The sequence below is a fragment of the Pseudophryne corroboree genome, chromosome 8, assembly GCF_028390025.1.
Source record: "Pseudophryne corroboree isolate aPseCor3 chromosome 8, aPseCor3.hap2, whole genome shotgun sequence".
Classification (NCBI taxonomy): domain Eukaryota; kingdom Metazoa; phylum Chordata; class Amphibia; order Anura; family Myobatrachidae; genus Pseudophryne; species Pseudophryne corroboree.
The window spans coordinates 72,577,513-72,598,465 of record NC_086451.1 but is presented as its reverse complement, the minus strand read 5'-3'; the positions used below and the strand labels follow the sequence as shown (position 1 = coordinate 72,598,465).

General features: G+C 44.3%; 1 protein-coding gene across 2 annotated transcripts in view; it reads left to right on the top strand.

Annotated features, from left to right (window-relative positions):
* AK1 (adenylate kinase 1) overlaps positions 1–20,953 on the top strand; it is a 162,661-nt gene that overhangs the window by 77,875 nt on the left and 63,833 nt on the right. Inside the window, exon 1 of one of the 2 annotated variants that reach the window (XM_063936646.1) lies at positions 3,050–3,158. The exons of the other annotated variant lie outside the window; for it this stretch is intronic. The gene's annotated coding sequence lies outside the window, so the exon portion shown is untranslated. Of the gene's footprint in view, positions 1–3,049; positions 3,159–20,953 lie in introns of those variants that run through there. 2 annotated transcript variants of the gene reach the window in all.

Below are 20,953 nucleotides of genomic sequence, written 5' to 3'. Positions count from 1 at the left end.
AACGCATCCCTTCTGAACATCTGTATTACTGAATGGAACCCAGTTCCTTTAAACAAATTATTTGAAGACACTCTGGCTCCTAATCTACGTTATAATGCTGTATACAGTTTGTGTGAAGCTCATGTAGATAGAGATGTGTGCTTTTAGTGTGACCTGTAGGGCACATGTACAGTACATTGAGAAAGCCATACTGAGCACCATGTAGTGCTCTGAATTGATGTTTACAAGAGCATGGGATCTGTCGCTGTTGTACTTTAGCTCGTCCTCACCAGTTTAGCAGGGTAGGTTGCACTCCATAATGCTTATAGGGGGTAATTCAGACCTGATCGTAGCAGCAAATTTGTTAGCAGTTGGGCAAAACCATGGGGGTCATTCCGAGTTGTTCGCTCGCAAGCTGCTTTTAGCAGCTTTGCACACGCTAAGCCGCCGCCTACTGGGAGCGAATCTTAGCATAGTAAAATTGCGAACGAAAGATTCTCAAAATTGCGATTACACACCTCTTAGCAGTTTCTGAGTAGCTTCAAACTTACTCGGCATCTGCGATCAGTTCAGTGCTTGTCGTTCCTGGTTTGACGTCACAAACACACCCAGCGTTCGCCCAGACACTCCTCCGTTTCTCCAGCCACTCCCGCGTTTTTCCCAGAAACGGTAGCGTTTTTTCGCACACACCCATAAAACGGCCAGTTTCCGCCCAGAAACACCTACTTCCTGTCAATCACATTACGATCACCAGAACGAAGAAAAAACCGTGAGTAAAATTCCTAACTGCATAGCAAATTTACTTGGCGCAGTCGCACTGCGGACATTGCGCATGCGCATTCGCGACTAATCGCTCCGTTGCGAGAAAAAAATAACGAGCGAACAACTCGGAATGACCCCCCATGTGCACTGCAGGGTGGACAGATATAACATGTGCAGAGAGAGTTAGATTTGGGTGGGGTGTGTTCAAACTGAAACCTAAATTGCTGTGTAGAAATAAAGCAGCCAGTATTTACCCTGCACAGAAACAAAATAACCCACCCAAATCTAACTCTCTCTGCAAATGTTATATCTGTCCCCCCCCCCTGCAGTGCACATTGTTTTGCCCAACTGCTAACAAATTTGCTGCTACGATCAGGTCTGAATTACCCCCATTGTTTCTTCCCAGTTCAAGCTTGCATGATCCAGAATTTGATGTCTGATGGGGGCAGTTTGGTGCTGAGTGGATGACCTATTCTGCAGCACATCGTGACTACATATACTGTATAGGGGTGAACAGTACAATGGATGATGTGCGCAGCTGTACATTTTGAACTGAACACAGAATTTGCACACAGTGTTGTGCCGATACAAGGGGAGTTGTGACTGCGTCCGGCCCCCTTCTAGCTCCACCTAGTTTATGACTTGCTATTGTTAGAAGGGACGAGCGTTACTGGCTCCTCCAGGGATTAGGCTTCATTCCTTTACCAAGATGGCCGCTGGAGTTACTACTCCACATGTGATGTGCCATCTTGTTACTGTGTAGAGTTACATAGTGGCAGATGGATGTCTCCCCCTTAGCTCCAAGAGACCTGCTACTTTTACCCACAATACCGCTGTTCAAGCACCCTGCACCACTACCCACATCCAGACAACGTTCACCAGCTGATGAGCTGTCAAAACCCCACTTAGCCACAAGCTCTGCTTCATGCCTCAACCAGTGTAACAGTGTGTCGGCTGTACCGTAACTTATCAATAACCCACTCTACTGGTTAAACCACTGGACTTGTGATTGGGTCAAATACAGTTCCGCTGGTGTGTACGTGACTCTGCCAAACCGCCGCAAAACACAAATATTTTAAATATCTATGTTCCATTCTCTTGATTGTGTTTTGTTGTACACATAGGGGTTGATGTATCAAACAGTGAAATTAGTTAAGAAGTGAACCAGTGGAGAAGTTGAGCAACAAGCAGCTTTGAGGTAGCATTTATCAAATACATCCTCCAAAGTGATAGGTGTAGCTGAGGTACGTGATGTATCGTCTTATCTCTGTGAAGTGCAGACTTGTCTTCTCTCCAGTAATGTCCAGGAGAATAACACATATTTGGTGAGTCCCGTGGCTTCCCGTGAGTGCAGGCTGCCTTCCCACAGTCTGCCCATGTACTAGTAAATTGGGCAGGATGGGTGACGTGGTGCCATGATTGTCAGTGCCCACAGTCGATGCCCGAATCTCTAGGAACTGAAAGTACAAATTTGGGCAAGTATGATGAAGAGGCTGGTGAGCAGTGAGATTATGGCGATTTGCATATGGAATCCTGCGTTATTATTTCACTCTGCACATGCTCAGTGTGCGAACGCACAGATACTCACGATTGCAGACCTGCACACATCATAAGACACGTAAGCCTCATTAGATCGCAGGGGTAGTATGCAGGAAAGTGCCGGTCTAATATAGGCGAAGTCCAGTAACAGCGCGATAACATAAGTGTAGATTATGCAGATTAGCCGTTAGGTGCATATCACATGTTAGGGGCCATATCTTTTGCACCTGCTGCTGCGCAGGTGTACATATATGCTGCTAGGTACATATGCAGCCTATACAATGGCGGATGCATCTGTAGATGTGTATGGCCCGGCATATTTGCAGAGATATGCTATTTCGCATGCACTTTTATTATTACTTTGTGCCCATTTTGCTACCAACCCCAGCAACAGCCCTGAAATCTGTTTTCTGTAACATACGGGGACTTATTTTGTTACTGTATCCAGCAAGGCAACAAATAAGAATATTTAACGTGTCTCTGTCTGCTTTACTGTACATTGCACAAATTATAAACTTCACATACAGTGACCCCATTAGGTTATGTCTCACCCTCCCTTACTGTGAAAACCTGCCAAGTTTCATACTAGAGGGTTAACAACTTATATAATTTCCCCATCTTAACTTCAGAGCTTTCCAACCTCTCTGTCTCTCCTCCTCTTCCCCCGCCCTGCTGTCGCCTGCCTCACATCTATATGCAGGTCACATCTTGAGAGCCTGCTGTCCTTTACTGGCTGAGATATGGCAAGAAATCCTGCACCCAGCATGCACTGCAGCAGACAACTATATATAGAGGCAAAAATAGCCAGGGCAGCTGCTTGAAGATCCCAAATCTTCCCACCTCTGTCCCTTGGGTTCCCCTTGCTTAGGCACAGACAGGTCAGTACAACAGCAGCACCTCCAACAACAGATAATGCTATATTAACATTTTATTTCCTGGAAGCATTTGCAATTTAGATGCTCAACGCTGCAACATACCCTGTGCAGATGCATTGAATGGGTGCATGCCCCATTGACATTAAGGGGGTAACTTAATCGTGCGTATTGCCTCGCCTCTGTCTCCTATATTCTGCAGATTTACCAGCCATGCCACCTGTTGCTCAGGGTTATGCTGTGTAGAGTATAAAACCTGGAGGCTTAAGGATAAAATAATCCACTGCAGACATTGTCACAGAACTTTTTAGGGATTATTATTGTGATGTAATTGATAAAAAGCCTCTGCTTACATTGTAGGAGGATTACAGCTATTTTTTTGTATTTTTTTTTTTTAGTCTTTACTGGAACAATCCTAGTTTTGCAGCATTTAAATTTTTTTTTTTAAATCTCTGTTTTCAGAAATGCATATTTGCGGCTATTTCTCTCAGTACACCCGCTTTTGGTTGTTAGCCGCTAATATTAGGTATCACCTGAATGTATGTAGGAGGGTCCTTCCATTCCTGCCAGGAGCCGCATCCCCCATAGGTTTCTGCTGTCAGATTTACCAATAGCCGGAATACAAAGCTTTCCCAATATTGGCTCCTGCTGCTACTGTCTTCTAAAAAATGGCCACAGGCCATAGCCTTAGGCTCCAGGTGAGGAATGATACAGGACTGGTTTACGGCTTTAGGGGGTCATTCCGAGTTGATCGCCTGCTAGCAGTTTTTAGCAGCCGTGCAAACGCATTGTCGCTGCCCACTGTGGAGTGTATTTTCGCTTTGCAGAAGTGCAAACGCTTGTGCAACAGAGAGCCTGCAAAATCTTTTTGTGCTAAACAAGACCAGCCCTGTAGTTACTCTTCGTGTGCATTGATTCTAACGACGGAGGGACGGCTTTTGACGTCACACACCCGCTCAGCGAACGCCCAGCCACGCCTGCGTTTTTTCTGCCACGCCTGCGTTTTTCTAAGCACTCCCTGAAAACAGTCACCCAGAAACGCCCTCTTCATGTCAGTCTTCCTGCATTTGGCCGTGCGACTGGAATGTTCATTACACTTTGTGCAAACCCACGATGCTCATTGTACCCGTACGACGCGCCTGCGCATTGCGGTGCGAACAACGGCAGCTAGCGATCAACTCGGAATGACCCCCTTAGTTGGGGAGCACAAGGCATTTTGTAGAAGTCTCTGTTCTACATGCAAAACACAGCATACATATCATATAGCGTAGGGATCACTGATCCCTATGTATTTGTTCATACGGGGCTCATGTTGGACAAATATTTGCTGCATTAAATACACATATATGTACTGTGCACGCATACCCCTAAAAAAGTGCTTGTACATCCATTTGCAGAATTTTTGCACGCTTTACACTTGTGACTCCGAATACCTGAACAGGTTAAACAGGGGAGGGACCTAGTGGAAAAGCGGAGGCTGAGCACAGTAGGGGCTTATTAACTGTCATTCATTGGCGTCTTAGCTGTATTATATGAAGCCGCGGGCAATTATTTGCATCGCTTAATGGCGTTTTCATTTCAACTGTTACTGGAAAGAAAACCCTGCAGCACCAAGTGTCTGTCTCGCTCACAATGTGCATCTTGTTCGAATAAATGAAACAACTGGAAGCGGAAAACCATTCTGCTATATTCCACAGGTGAATTTGATGTGCGACACTTGCACAAGTTCTGCAATGCAGCAGCCGTGGCTGCTTCTCACACCAAGTTCTGTTGTGCTTCATCTGCAACTTTGTATCCTAGTTACAGACTTCCTTGTTGCCCCCTCTGGGAGAGGGTAACCAGGTTGGCACAGCAGTGCGCTGAAGAGGGGGAGTGATGAGTCATAGGGGGCAGGGTGTGGGCACGGCAAGTCAAAGGGGGCTGTAACGGGGGTGTGGTTTCTGATATCGTGGCCACTGTACAATAATAAGATTATCGCCATTGCACAGCAGGGGGCGTGGCTATGATGATGCGATTCACGTCTTCATCTAGCTTAGTGGCGGGGTAGCCAGGTTCCAGGAGACTTGTCCACTTTTTAATTTTCATGAGCCTCTCGACCTCTCCAGAAGAATAGGGAAGTATGCATTATATGAGTCTCTAGCAAAATGTGCCTGGTTCTTTGCTGCATCTGCAATGCGAATAAGATGCAAAGTATAAAGATAAAGACTGTACACTAAACATCTCAGAGTGGCTCAGTCGCGCCGTGTGGCATATAGAAGCCAGGGCCAGTATTTACTAAAAATTCGAGTTTGTCCGATTTGTGGTTTTTTTTTCTAAGTCCCAATCCGGGAATTCACTAAGCACCAATCTCGGCAGTGTTTGGACTATTCGTAATGGTTTGAATGACAACGTTCAGAAATACGAATGAATAGACCATCGGTCAAACGTGGCTGTTATTTCATAGAATACGGGCATTCACTATTCATTCGTATTTGGGTGTTAGTTTCTGAGTGCTCAATTGCGGTCGTATTTTTTTGCGAATCGGTAAAAAAAGCGTCAAAAAAATAGACCTGCTTTTTTCATCCGTGTTTACATGTGTTGACACTTACAATCATTCTAACCTGAATTAGGATGCTTATAAAAGGGACACAAACTTCTCTCATGCAAAATAATTTATTTCCTTATGTTTGCTGCCCAAAACTTGTAGATTTGTAAGGCAATACACATTTTTCAACATATATCCATTATTACACACATTTGTGTTCAACTTTCAAATATTTCAAATGTTGTTGTTTCTGCATCATGTTTTTAAATCTGATTTCTTATTTTTAACACACACAAACATGGCACAACAATAATGTCAGTCATTTTCGGACTGAATTATCTAAATATTATCCCCAACATATTAGGACACTTTTAGCCAACTCAATTGTGTTTTTATTGTCAATTCATCTAGACAAGAAATGTTAAACAGTTACAATTCACATTGTAAATTGTATTGGTCATGGATGAATCTGCCTGGCTGCCAATTAGTCTGTCTCCTGGCTCAAAGAATGATTAGAATCTAGAAAGAGTAATGATTAGAAAAAAATCAAGTCGTCTGCTTTTTGCCTGCTTAAGACAATCTGCCTGGCTGCCAATTAGTCTGTCTTCTGGCTCAAAGAATGATTAGAATCTAGAAAGAGTAATGATTAGAAAAAAATCAAGTGGTCTGCTTCTGCATGCTAACATCTATGTGCAGCTCAAACAACAGTTTCCTGCTAACAAAAAATACAAAGATGATAAAGAAGAAATTTGCAAACAAAATTCCTGTTGTTGTTTGTACCAGTTATAATTAATGATGTTGTACAAATTGTCAAGGAGCTAAGTGTTATATATATTCTGTTAATCATACACTTGGTAAGTGTTTTGTTTCTCTTCTCTTTAAAGAAATGGGTGTGTTTTTAAAAAAAATGTTTATTTGGGTGGTTGCTTGTCCTAGCCTTTGCCTTTACCACTGTCGTGTTGGCGTGCTCTGGTGGAGCGCCTTGGTGGTGATGACACTGGTGTTACATTTGGAGTAGTCGTACCAGAACTGCTGCTTGTTTGCTCATTTAGGTTAGTGAGGGTGGCATCAAGTTCACTTGTTGCAGCATTTTGATTGTCTACAATTCTGGACATGGATTCATTGATCATTTGATTGCTTTCTAAAATGTTGATATAGCTCTGCTGTTGTTAGTGCTGTTCTTCCATTATGCGCTGTAAGTTGCCCATGACATGTGTAATGTCTGCACGCATGATTTCCATGGTATTTGCAATTCTTGTGTTTGTTTCATTTTGTCTACTCAGATTTCTGCTGATTCATCTGAGGTGAGATGGTAGGCTTGCAAACATTTGGGTCTGCCTACGCAGGAAATCTTCATTAGTGGCCTGCTGTCTAGCCCAAATGGTCCAGAACACTTGATCAGGGCCTTGTGTTACTGGTGTTGTTGGGCTGTGTTGGGGTGGTGGTGTGCTTTGCTGTGGTGGAGTACTCACAGGTGCTGGGGGGCTGATTCCTTCGATTACTGGATGCATTTCTAACATGATTGTGTCATCCATGTCACTGTGTTGATGTTGTTGCGGAGGGATGCTGGTACCAGGACTAGAAGCTGAAATTAAAAACATTTATCCGTTACTTATCCATATGTTTAATACATTGGTACAAAGCACTAAACATGGAACACATGTAATGGACTGGTGCTTTCAGATATCGGCCTAGCAACATCATCACTCATTACTTAAATACATACATACAGATGTGCCCACTTACATCTTTGCTAATTTGCTAAATTTGGCACAACATGCAAAACATGGCTAAGGTGTTTTGCATGAGTAACGAGTGGATGGATTTTTAAATTTATGTTTGCCATAATAGCATATATGTATAAAGTAACATATTAAAGAAGCAAGTTAAGAAAAATCACAAGGCATGGCTAAATCTCTGAGTCTATAGTATGTTAAACCAAGCCATACATGGCCGGATATAGCAAAGATGTATGTAGACACATCTGTATGCCTGTTTGTGGCAAATGTGTCTGGTTATTTCATTCTGAAAGCAAACACATGAGTTGTATGGTACATCAGACATACTCCTGACTAAAAACACATTGTAATCCATAATGTGTTGCCTTATAGTGTCTCCAACCAAAACATAGTAATGTTTTTGTATGCAGTTGGCAATGTTAGGACAAACAAACATGTGTAAATGATTCTAACAACCTTACTATTTGCAAAGCTTACACATGAGTTTATGTTGCAGCATCTTCCACACATTGTGCTACTGTTTGGCTGATGTGGACATACATATCTTTACTGGATGTTGTGAAGGCCATTTTGTTAGGTTTCCATTTCATGTTTTACTGACTTGGGTAAGTATAGCAGATTTTGATGGGTATTTACTTAATGAGTTTAAGTAAATGGTTTTTTAAAGATCTGTAAATGGTTTTTTAAAGATAACATTTTTAATTGTTATCACAGTTTGTTACTCCCAATCAAGATGAGGGGAGTGTGGTTGGCGTCTTGGAGGTGTGTCCAAAATTTGGAGTGGGGGCACCGAACAAACAGTAGATAATCTTCGTGGCGGGGTAGCCTGCTGTGGTTGGCCCTGGACATCAGACCTTGCTTTCTTTGCTGGCAGATGTTTTTTGTGGTGTGTTCCCGAAGTGCGCCTTCTGCTGCTTAAGAGTTCTTTGGATGGACCTAGTATTGAAAGTGACATTTTGTTATGGCCATTCATTTACAAACCTAACCTATACTACAATGGACACTTTACCTGCTTCCGCAGCGTCATCATCATCAGATGTGATGGGAGTGACTGTAGGACGACCAGTACTGCTTTTTTTCAACACTGTAAATCCCCCCCAAAAAAATCATGCTATTGTTAATACTTATAAACTTAATGCTTATAAACATTACATCTTTAAAAAATGGATGTTTTATTATGAATTTAAAAATAAGGACATTAAACACAAAAAGCACAACATCAAACCCAAAACAACGTCCAATAGCCATATGCACTATGGAAAGTGCAACACAGGGAATCATGGCCCTCATTCCGAGTTGATCGGTCGCAAGGCGAATTTAGCAGAGTTACACACGCTAAGCCGCCGCCTACTGGGAGTGAATCTTAGCTTCTTAAAATTGCGACCGATGTATTCGCAATATTGCGATTACTAACTACTTAGCAGTTTCAGAGTAGCTTCAGACTTACTCTGCCTGTGCGATCATTTCAGTGCTTGTCGTTCCTGGTTGACGTCACAAACACACCCAGCGTTCGCCCAGGCACTCCCACCGTTTCCCCGGCCACTCCTGCGTTTTTTCCGGAAACGGTAGCGTTTTCAGCCACACGCCCCTGAAACGCCGTGTTTCCGCCCAGTAACACCCATTTCCTGTCAATCACATTACGATCGCCGGAGCGAAGAAAAAGCCGTGAGTAAAATTACTTTCTTCATAGTAAAGTTACTTGGCGCAGTCGCAGTGCGAACATTGCGCATGCGTACTAAGCGGATTTTCACTGCGATGCGATGAAAAATACCGAGCGAACAACTCGGAGTGAGGGCCCATATACAGGACACAGACAAAGGACACAATTCCAAAAACATACACTAACAAGTCAAAACACACACAGCTTCATTTTCTAATAAAAGGAAAAAAATTACAGATGCAATATAGAAATAGGTCTGTGATGTGGCACTCCAAACACACATTACCACAATATGAGGCCAACAAAAAAAATAAAAAAATAAAAAATAAAAAAAACAGTAAGGTAACTAAGTCTGCAGTTGTTGTGTCGGTGTACAAATACAGACTCAAAATGAACCAGCAAATAGTGGCCTTGACTTAAACAATATTACATTGAGTACTAATGACATTACACATGTAACTGCCTTCAAAGACACTTTGCACTACTCCAGCCTCCAACATATCAACCACTGATTTGGAAACATTGCACATGGATAACTGAAATAAAAAACATATTCCAACTTTCAAAATGTACAATGTGCAAAAGGAAAACATTATTGCGGGACAATTCAATGACACACCAAGTCCAAACTACACATGGAAAATGTACTGTCCAAAAACCACATGACATACAAGCAAGTAAGACGTTACATTGACTTTTGAATAAAACATGACCCAAAACAATGTATTTGATGACGCACACTTGAAGATGGGAGTAATATGCAACGTCACATGACACACATTTAAAACATACAGTAAGCCAGAAGTAATGTCATAGAATGTTAAGGCAAATACACATGCTCACCATCCTTCCTGGAGTGATCGGAATCCCGGACATGGGTTGCAGACACTACTTCTGGAGGGATTATAGTCCGCATGGGCTCCTCATAGTCCAGATATGTGGCAATAAAGGGCGGACCACCACCGGTTTTGCGAGCCGACTTCGCCTCCTTGGCCATTTTGGACTTGACACGTCGCTTTATGTCATAGTACCGTTTGCGGCACGTGTCCTCCGTCCGCTTCACCACCCCCTCACTATTTACAGCAGCAACTACTTTCGCCCACAACACCGTCTTCCTCCGTGTTGGCACCTTGGCTGACTCAGGCCCAAATAGCTGGCGCTGATACTTCATCAGCTCCCGCACCAATGCCACATTTTCTGCATAACTAAACTTTACATTCCGCCCAGTCTTAGTAGTGGTGCGTGGCTGCGGAGCTGTCTGACTGTCACTATCACTGTCACTTGAGGCTGCTGCAGCAACCTCACCCACCTCCTCCACCTCACTAACCTCACTCACACTCACCTCTTCCACAGTGACAAGGGACTTTAAAAAAAAATTACTTGGACCAAAAATTAGACAACACCACAAAATACAAGACTACAAGAATGACAAGACGACTTTTAAACACAATACTACACTCAGAAATCGCCCAAAAAACTCCTCACCAAACCAACTCCTCACCAACCTCCACAGCACAATCTCCCTCCTCACCACTAACTAAACCCACGAGGTGCGGACGGTTTGGGGCGTATTTATATGGTTGCGCACAGACACTACTACCATCTGTAACACAACCAATCACGAACGGGGATGAAAATCGAAACTAAAAGTGAAAATGCGGCCGCGGGAAAAAAAAACCCCTGCCGCGTTTAACTTAGAAAAGAACCCAGCAAAAACAACAAAAACACGTACGCAAACGACAATGACGGCCGCAAATGTGCCAAAAAAAACCGACTGGCATCGACATCGGAAAACACGAAAACAATAAACTCGAATGCTTAGTAACTTGGCGTATATGGATTCAAAAAGTTGCATGAAAATGCACCCGATACAAAACGAGTTTAAACACTACACAAACCGACTCAAACAAGAATATTAGTAAATATTCGCCCAGGTGTATGAGGTAGGTGTCAGCAGCACTGGCGTATCTATAATGAGTGCAGTGTGTGCGGTGAACACGGGCCCCTGAGTCCAGGAGGGGGCCCCCACTGCACACGCTGCACCCATTTTCTAAATATTCACGACGTCCGCGGCGGTGTTAAAACACTGTGAAAATGGTGCAGCAGCCATTTTCACGGAGTTCTGTGCATGCGCAGTACAAAAATCACTGGGAAAATGGCTGCCGCTCCATTTTCCCTGAGATCTGCGCATGCCCAGTAGAGTCTGAGTGCTCTAGTGCTCAGACTCTCAGTGCTGCCGGCAGAGAGGAGGGGTCCCGAACAGAGGAGGCTGCACCTCTTAAAGCACCACTGGCCAGCAGCTATACACGTTCCACTAGGTGATTTCTACTTGCAGCCTAACGAGATGCGAGGTGAAATCATGTATTGTAATGGGCTGCCATCAGCATCTCGCGTGTAAGTGAATCTGCTCCATAGGGTAGCACTCACTACTAACACCATCATGATGCATTTCTACGCTATTGTGGGGAGTCACTATACACACTTCTATGTCTGGCACAAACCTTACCCGAATGCTGTTTTATTTGAGCAGAACGTATCATATACATATGTACACAGATATGCTTCTTACTACATGCAGCCTGGGCGCAACTGCGGTCAGCTCCACATAAGCCCCATTACGCTGTTCATATGAAACACTGGCTGTATTACCGTATATAACTGCAACTGAAAAAATACTGTGGTTTTTTTAATTTTATTTTATGTTTTTACCATCCTATAGAATATGGCATTGGAGGAAACTAGCATTACTAGAAATGTATGTGTTTTTATTTTAGAGATATTAGGACACCTTCCTTCTTTTTTTTTAATTGCCTAAAAAACCATTTACTTTCTGATTTGAATGGAAAAACGTTGTTAGAAGCCGTTTAATGTAGTACAGTATAGATGAGACTACACGCTCACTTCTTTCTAAGGGGCCTACAGTATTTGTAATTAAATATTTGCTGCTTACCTGCAAATATTTTGTACTGGCTGTTCTACCCGTTCTTCGCATGGGAGTTTCTGATTTTCACGGTTGTACATATTAATGAGTGTTAAAAATTTGGTAAATCTATAGAGATGTAAATTTGAGATGTCTTAATGTAAGTAATATTAATCTATGGCTCTTGGCGTTACCCGAGGAGCACCCGAAGAGGATACAGTAAAATGTTACAGGACCATTTTTGTAGTTTATTAAATTCTACACACTGGAGGTGCAATCCACATTTGGATCCGATTGTCCATTTGGGTGTTATCGTTCCGAAACGCAAACCACGCATCGGTAATGGCGTCATTATGTCAACCCCCTTTTCATCCCCTTAGGGGAGGTTTATTAACATTCTAATTACGTAGTTTTCCTATTTCCCATCTGAAGAATACCTATGTTACATTTCATCTTCCTAACCTATCGGAAAGATAGTGAGTGAGTGATGAGTCAGTGAGTGAAAGCTTTTGCATTTATATATATATTGATCACCCACATGTATGAAGGTGGGCCCACAGCAGGTATTGCCGATATCTGCTGCGACCACCCCCCATGCATATGGGGGATGTGATGCTGTCAAATTTACCCACCTTCCGTACCTTGTCCCCCGCAGCTAACGCAACTTGATGATGGCATTAGCCCGTTGTAGTCTATGGGCTACACTTTGCAAAATGGAAAACTCCCCAGCAATGGCCTCCAAGTATGCGTGATCAGTAGACCACACGTGCACATGAGTTCTGATTCACCCTGGACACATCACAGGGACGGGGTCATTTTAGAGCCCCTGTCCCTGTGGATGTGGAATGAGACATCCGGGCGGAGTAATCACATACTGCAATGCCATTTGGTGAACAATATGGCACCCAGATCACATTGAGGGTGCAATTATTGATAAACAGACTCCAAAAGCCACTATGGTTTTGTCACTGGAGTCTGCTTAACATCCAGCAATGCCCATTATTATTATCATTATTATTATTGATCATTTATTTATGAGGTGCCACAAAAGCCTGCAGCGCCGTACAGATCAAAAGTACACAATAACAGAGAAAAATATATAAACATAGTTACAAACATAGTCATAATTACAGCATACTAGTTACCAGCCCGTAAAAATGACATAAACATGCCATCTAGTGACTGCTGGCGCGCAAAACACTTGAATTCCCCCCATAGAGGTGAGGGTTGGCCTGTTATTATATAGGATACAAATTGACTGACCTAGTGGACGAATGGAAGAATGAAATAAGAGGTAGGAAGGCCTCATGAGAGCTTACATTCTACAAGGAAAGAGAGAGGATTGGAGGATCCCATGTCATATAATGCGGATGCAGTGAAAATGCCGTTTGTCAGGATGCTAATGTTCAGGATACCGACGCCGGAATCCCGACAGCTGACATTATACCGACGCAGAGAATCCAGACATCCACCTGGAATTCCCAGGAATAGAACCTGTGGTGAGCGAATTTCTCCACCGGGCCTGAAGCGCGGCGATCACAGCAAGCCCACGAGGGGACTTGAGGCCTCGCTGCCGGGATTCCAGAAGACTTGATGCCGCTGTTGCTATACTGACAGCTGGCCTCCCGTCTGCCGGTATATAATACCAAATCCATATAATGTTGCTTGTTCCAGAACAATAGGAAATAACAACCCTGGTAACCTTTGCTTCATGTGCCAATTCAGTTGCTGAATGAAACCAACCTATCAGCAATGGGTGTGGTATGGCTGACTGACGCTGGGATCCCGGCGGGGGGTGGGGTGTGGGGGTGAGTGCAACAAGCCCCTTGCGGGCTCGCTGTGCTCGCCACCTGCAGTCGCCACGGGTTCTATTCCCACTCTATGGGTGCCGTGGACACCCACGAGTGGAAATAGTCCTTGTTGGTCGGCATGCTGACTATCGGGATAGTGAGGGGGCGCAATGTTGTTGGAGGTCATGTGACCGTCGGTCTCCCGACCGCCGGTCACCTGAATACCACCCTCAGCAGTTGGCTGTGACTGACCAAGGGCAAGTTACCAGGAATGCATCTATTCAACAGGAAATCAGTTTGCCACCATAGTTGGCATTGATGGCAGCATGGAATGCCTCTTGTTACATATGCAGAACAAGGGGGTTAGGGCCTAATTCAGACCTGATCACAGCAGCAAATTTGTTAGCAAATGGACAAAACCATGCAGCACTGCAGGTGGGGCAGATGTAACGTGCAGAGAGAGTTAGATTTGGGTGGGGTGTGTTCAAACTGAACTCTAAATTGCAGTGTAAAAATAAAGCAGCCAGTATTTACCCTGCACAGAAATAAAATAACCCACCCAAATCTAACTCTCTCTGCACATGTTATATCTGCCTCCCCTGCAGTGCACATGGGGGTCATTCAGACCCGGATCGCTCGCTAGCTTTTTCAGGTCAGAACTGCGCATGCGTATGCACCGCAATGTGCAGGCTGGTCGTACGGGTTCAAAGCGGATCATTGCTGTGCGATGGTTTTAACGAAGAATCCGTTTGCACAGCCGATCGCAAGGTGATTGACCGGAAGAAGGCGTTTGTGGGTGGCAACTGACCGTTTTCTGGGAGTGGCTGGAAAAACACAGGCGTATCCAAGCGTTTGCAGGGCGGGTGTCTGACATCAGTTCCGGGCCCGGATAGGGTGAAGTGATCGCAGCGGCTGAGTAAGTTCTGGGCAACTCAGAAACTGCACAAATATTTTTTGTACCGCTCGGCTACATGTGCGTTTGCACACTTGCACAGCTAAAATACACTCCCCTGTAGGCGGCGACTATCTGATCGCAGCACTGCAAAAAAATTGCTAGCGAGCGATCAGGTCTGAATGACCCCCATGGTTTTGCCCATTTGCTAACAAATTTGATGCTGCGATCAGGTCTGACTTAGGCCCTTAGTTCCTCTGATATATCTGCCCCTAAATAAGAAAATGTTTACAACATACCATTTGGTATTTAGGAATTGGTACCTGTTGCTAGATCTGTCGCTTCCCATAAGCTCATCATTATTATATCACTTTGTGAGGCTCATGTTTCACCGGAATAACATTATTTTGTATAATTTTGCTACATTTAATTAAACATGATGTGTTGTGATAGGCTATGCAAGTTGTTGCCATATTGTACAGATCACAAGGGACCTATGCAGTGTGATCAGTCTATGGTCCTGAGCGGATTGGCAAGGTTGGTCTTTAGGAATCTATCACAGGACACTTGAATACTTTCTATGAAATTACAATGTCAGCTGGATACCTGGCTTAGGGCACCACGGACGGAACACTGATCTGAAAATGCAATAGACAATCAGGACCAGTGGCTAAGTGTAATAGAGGGCCTAATTCAGACCTGATTGCTCCTCTGCAAATTTGCAGAGGTCTGTGATTGGATAGTCGCCACCCAGACAGCGTGAAAATCCGCCCCATGCAAGTCTGCGGACGTCGTGCGAAAAGCTTTGTAAACGCCGGTCAGCTGCAAATTCGTTTGCAACTCACTCACCATTGAATGATTTTTCCAGCCTGTGCGTAGCCCAGGGCTTACTCCTACAGTGCGACAGGAACAGGCTGATCGGGGCCGGAGCTGACGTCACACATCCTCCCTGAAAACACTTGGGAACGCCTGCATTTTTCCGGACACTGGCAGACAACAGCCAGTTACCACCCCCAAACGTCCTCTTCCTGTCAATCACCTTGTGTACGCCTATCGATCAAAAAAGACGCTGATTTCTTTTGCAGTTTGGCCTTGTGCGTGCACATTACAATCCGTACGCATGCACAGTCGATCAATAATCGCCCGCCTTGCGAATTTGCACGGCAGCGATAAGGTCTGAATTAGGCCCAGACTCCGAGTTTGCCAGAGGTGCATAATATTAGCTGAGAATGCACGTCTTTTTAAAGCGGCAATCATTTACAAGGTAAAACCAACCTGGTTTTACTTTGTAAATGATTGCAACTTTAAAGAGACGTGCATTCTCAGCTGAAATCCCACTCCTCCAGCAAACTCCACATAACTACAGTAAACATATCTATCTATCTATCTATCTATCTATCTATCTATCTATCTATCTATCTATCTATCTATCTATCTATCTATCTATCTATCTATCTATCTATCACCAATGTAAGTCCTTGAAGGTGACTGTGTGTCATATAAGAGCCTGCTTGGTAAGGTGACACTATCTGGGTCCCTGCTGCAGCTAACAGATAGTTTCACCTTCCCGCTTGACATTTCAGCTCCTTCTACTACATCTCCTCCAATGTATTATATAACTGAGACAGCTTTGTTAGCCACACTACCAAGCTCCCAAATAGTCTGTGGGTAGGCTGTAACATATATCTAATTCTATGCAAAACATCCCGGCCCTTGTCGCATGCATAATGACATTTATAAATGCTATATGCATGAATAAATCTGATAAGAGCTATCCCTTGCAGTGCGAGTTGGGTTTATGACCCGGCAGTCTTATTCAGGGGCGCCGACAGATGTGCCGGGCCCAGGTACTTGGAGGGGGCGTGGCCAATGCAGGGAGGTGTGGCCAGCCCCCCTTCTTAGAAAATATAAAAAAGTTTCTGTGCGGCTGCTTGCTGCACAGGGAGGAGGGGACGGCTGCTGGGGGAAGGAGTGGAGGGTGCAATCGCTCAAACCCAACCCCACCCCCCAATCTGCCTCTCTCCCCAGTGCAGCACACAGCAGTGCCCTCTCTCTCCCTGCTGCCGCTGTCTACAATGAGGAAGGGGGGGGCAGTGGGACCCAGGGCCCCCCGGACTCCTCAAACATGCCCGGGCCCTGGTAAAGAGTACCCGCTCCCACCCCCTCTTGGCATGCATTGGCCTGTACATGCGCAAGCCCTCTCCAAGGATTTCTGTGGAAAAGAAGCCTATAAGCTTCAATAGGCAACACAATCTATAGATGGTGTTGCCTAGTGGGTACAAGCTTTCCAGAGCTTGATAATACGGGCACATGGCAGCCCTACCCACTGATGACCACTTTAATACAGTACATATGATGCAGTTTTCTGAGGTTTGTCTGCATTTTGGTGCTAGTACATCCCATCCTGTGACTCTAATACCCCTTTTCCACTGTAGCACGGGTCGCAGCCCCACTGTAGCACGGGTCGCAGCCCCCTTTCACACAGCGCTCACCAACCCGGCATATTGCCGGGTTGGTGACGCTGCTAGTGACGCGGCAGGGGCGGCGCTAGGAGATCACATGATCTCCCAGCCCCGCCCTCCCATACACTGTGAATGGGAGCCGTGTCGCCTTGACACGGCTCCCGTTCACACTACACAGCTTACCGGGTTGAACACGTGTTCAACCCGGCAAGCTACCCGGGTAGGATTCCCGGATCACTTGATCCGGGAAATTGCAGGGGGACCCTTTTCCACTAGGGAAAAACACAGGTAAATGTGCGCCCCCGCACATTTACCCGTGTTTTAAAAGCTAGTGGAAAAGGGGTATTAGCTATATTTCTAACAGAAGTGGAGGGGAAAGTGCTCTTGTAATAGGAGTATGGGATAATGTTATTGGAATGGTAGATAGACAGTACATAAACAGTCGGTATGTTGACATCAGATGGTCAAGACGCAGTATCTCGACAGGGTCAAAAGGTTGACAGTTAAATGGTTGACATGGACTTAGGTCGACAGGGTCAAATGGTCGACACACAAAAAAGTAGTTGGATTTTTTATGGGGGGGTTTTGTATTAGGGTTAAGGGCTAGACACTTGGGGAGGGTTAGGATTAGGTACTAGGAGAAGGAGGGTTAGGGGTACTATTAGAGCTAAAATAACAAAAAAATATATGTTTCTACCGTTTCTCTGTCAACAGTTTCCACGTTGACCTTTTGAATCTGTCAAATTTTTAACCCTGCCGACCTAAGTCCATGTCACCCATTTAAATGTCAACCTGTTGGCCTTCTGACCCTATCAAACTATTGCCTGTCGACCATCTGGGTGTTGACCTATTGAATGTCCACACCCTGGGATAATGTGCCCTCTACCGAGGTTTTAGGCATCAGATTGTACAGAGATGCAAAGTACAGGATAGAGATGGTAAGGGCAGCGCGAGGCCGGTATAATATAGGCTTATATTATAGTATTGGAAGCAGGAGGTTATATTGCCACTTTATAGAAATATCACCTTGAGTACTGGGTAAGTTTCAGATGCCCTGTCTCCAAAAGACATGAATAAATCACAGATCATTTAGAAAGGTACTACTAATGTAATGCTGGCCTGGGGATGCATAACAAAAGGAGAAGAAGGAACAGAGATGATAAAACCTGGAACATTATTATGTTTTATTTATATAATACCAATATATTATAAATCAGTTGCAAGTGTGTGCCGCTTATGGCAGTACTCTCATCACTGTCAGTGCACACTTGAACCAGTGTGATCCTTGGTGCAAGAGATCTGTCCAAAATCCGCCTGATATTTGCCTACACACACCTCTGCTTAGGCAGTGATTCCGCCTGCACGTCCACAGAATGCCCTTAGAACACTTATCCTTTGAGCGAATGCCCCAGTCCAACCTACAGTAGTTGCCCCCACTCAGCCACAAGTGGAGATTGCAGGAGCCAGCCACAGAACAGACTTGTGTGTAACCATCTTGCCTCTTCCCATTTGTGTTGTTACTTCCTTGACCTATACTATCATCAGTGGCACCGAACCTTTGCTCATTATGACTGCATATCTGCAATGTTCTTATGGCTTGTGTCCTATGTTCTACAGTGTTTTGTACTGTAAGTCTTTTGCACTATTGTATTCTTTTGCTTGCACTGTTTTCTGTTTATATACTATGTTAGGTGCTGTGGACCCCTTGTGGTGCCATATAAGTAAAGGATAATATTGTTAATCAGACCCTTGACTAGAACCATTACTCTTCCTTAATACACCATCATCTTACAGTAGTTATCTCTTATATGCATACCTCCCAACATCGAGAGATGTTAAGGGGAACACCCTGGCGCGGCAAAGCCGCGGGTGGCCAAAAAGGGGCATGGTCTATAGGGAACAGGGCGTGGCTTTGTGGGAGTGTCGCGATGGTGAGCCACGCTCCTGTTTTCCATCACTGTGGTTGGCATGCCCAGTCCTCGCATGCCCCCAGTCCCTCTGAGTCCCGTGAATAGATACTGTGCGCATGACGAGAGCCCCCCCACCGCAGGACAGTTGGAAGGTATGTATATGAATAGGCTGCATCTCCGATTATCTCCGATTATCCAAACTGCATGAACCTTAGTGTATAGTACAGTGTTTCCAATCCTCGGACTGTGAGAGAGTGAGGAAAGTGATAGCATGTTCATAATGTATAATGGGGGTTGATCATTCGCTAGCAACTTTTTGCAGTGCTGCAATCAGGTTAAAACTAGGCAAAACTGCGCATGCATATGCACCACAATGCACAGGCGTGTCGTACGGGTACAAAGAGGATCGGAGCTGGGCGATGGATTTAATGAAGAATCCATTCGCACAGCCAATCTCAAGGTGATTGACAGAAAGAGGGCGTTTGTGGGTATCAACTGACCGTTTTCTGGGAGTGGTTGGAAAAATGCAGGCGTGTCCAAGCGTTTGCAGGGCGGGTGTCTGACGTCAATTCCGGGACCAAAAAGTCTGAAGTGTAAGTTTAGAGCTACCCAGAAACTGGAAAAAACTTTTTTGTGCCGTCGGCTGCAAAAGCTTTCGCACACTTGCAAAGCGAAAATACACTCCCCCTTAGGCGGCGACTATCTGATCACAGCGCTGCAAAAAGTTGCTAGCGAGCGATCAACTCAGAATGACCCCCATGTTCCTACTGGTTGATTATACTAACCTGAAAAAAAAAAAAAAACTGAACAAATCATAAACGTGTTCAATGTAATGAGGCTGTATTACGTGGATGCTATAGTGGAAGATACAAGCTTGCTATTAAATGCTGCAAACATTTTTTTTTTTTATATAAATGCAAAATTCAGAACTGCTAAATAAATGAGTTACATAATGCAATAACTAACACGCGTCACTTCCAGGTATTACTATCACAGGCAGATCAGTAGAATCCCCCCATTTCTATGGCTATGTATATGGGACACCCAGGAGAGTCTGTATGTGCAGCTGGGGCAGGGGCTGATCCATACTTAGAGCCTGTAAGGAGGCCGGTGAGGTAGTCATTATGACCTTGTTAGGTAGTGGCTCAGGGACAGTCTGTAATGTGACCTGGCCCTATAAGTCTGGATAGGTGACAAGGAGGAAAGGGTCCGTGCAGGATAGCAGCTGTCTGAAGCCCCCATTCATCCTGGCATCGCACTTACAGTAAGGACAGATTGCTTGTAAATATGTGTGGGACATATGGACCTGAATGCAATGTTGATATTTGCATTGCTTTTTATCATTTTACCTGTGTACTTTCTTCTGGTACTATATACAGTTTAGTTTTTTTTAAATCTATGCTCTCTTGTTGAGTATCACATTTTTTTTTTTTGGGGGGGGGGGGGGGGTTTATCAAAGCTCGGAGAGAGATGAAATTTGAGAATTAAAGTACCAACCAATCAGCTCCTGTCATCTTTCAAGGCAGAAGCTGATTGGCTGGTACTTTTATCTCTCCTTTGGTGAATATAGGCAGTGCTGCTGGAGCGTTGGTGAGTGGAATAGAACATTCTATACACATTTTATTACTATGGATGCACCAAGCTTACTAAAACTTGTAAAAGATTGTTGTGATATTTCCCATAGCTACTGTACCAGTCAGATCCTGTGTGTTATTTTCTTTAATAAGTGTACCCATTAGGCTTCTCCTCGTTTCCCCAAAAGATCTGAAGTTAAATTACATTGTAATTTGCATATTCCAAATTAAGCAGGGACAAGGCTCTAAATGACATCAGTTTTTGTGTTACTTTAGCTCCTGGTTATAAAAATCAAAGCAAAATCAAAATGCAAATGAAAGCCAATTCTA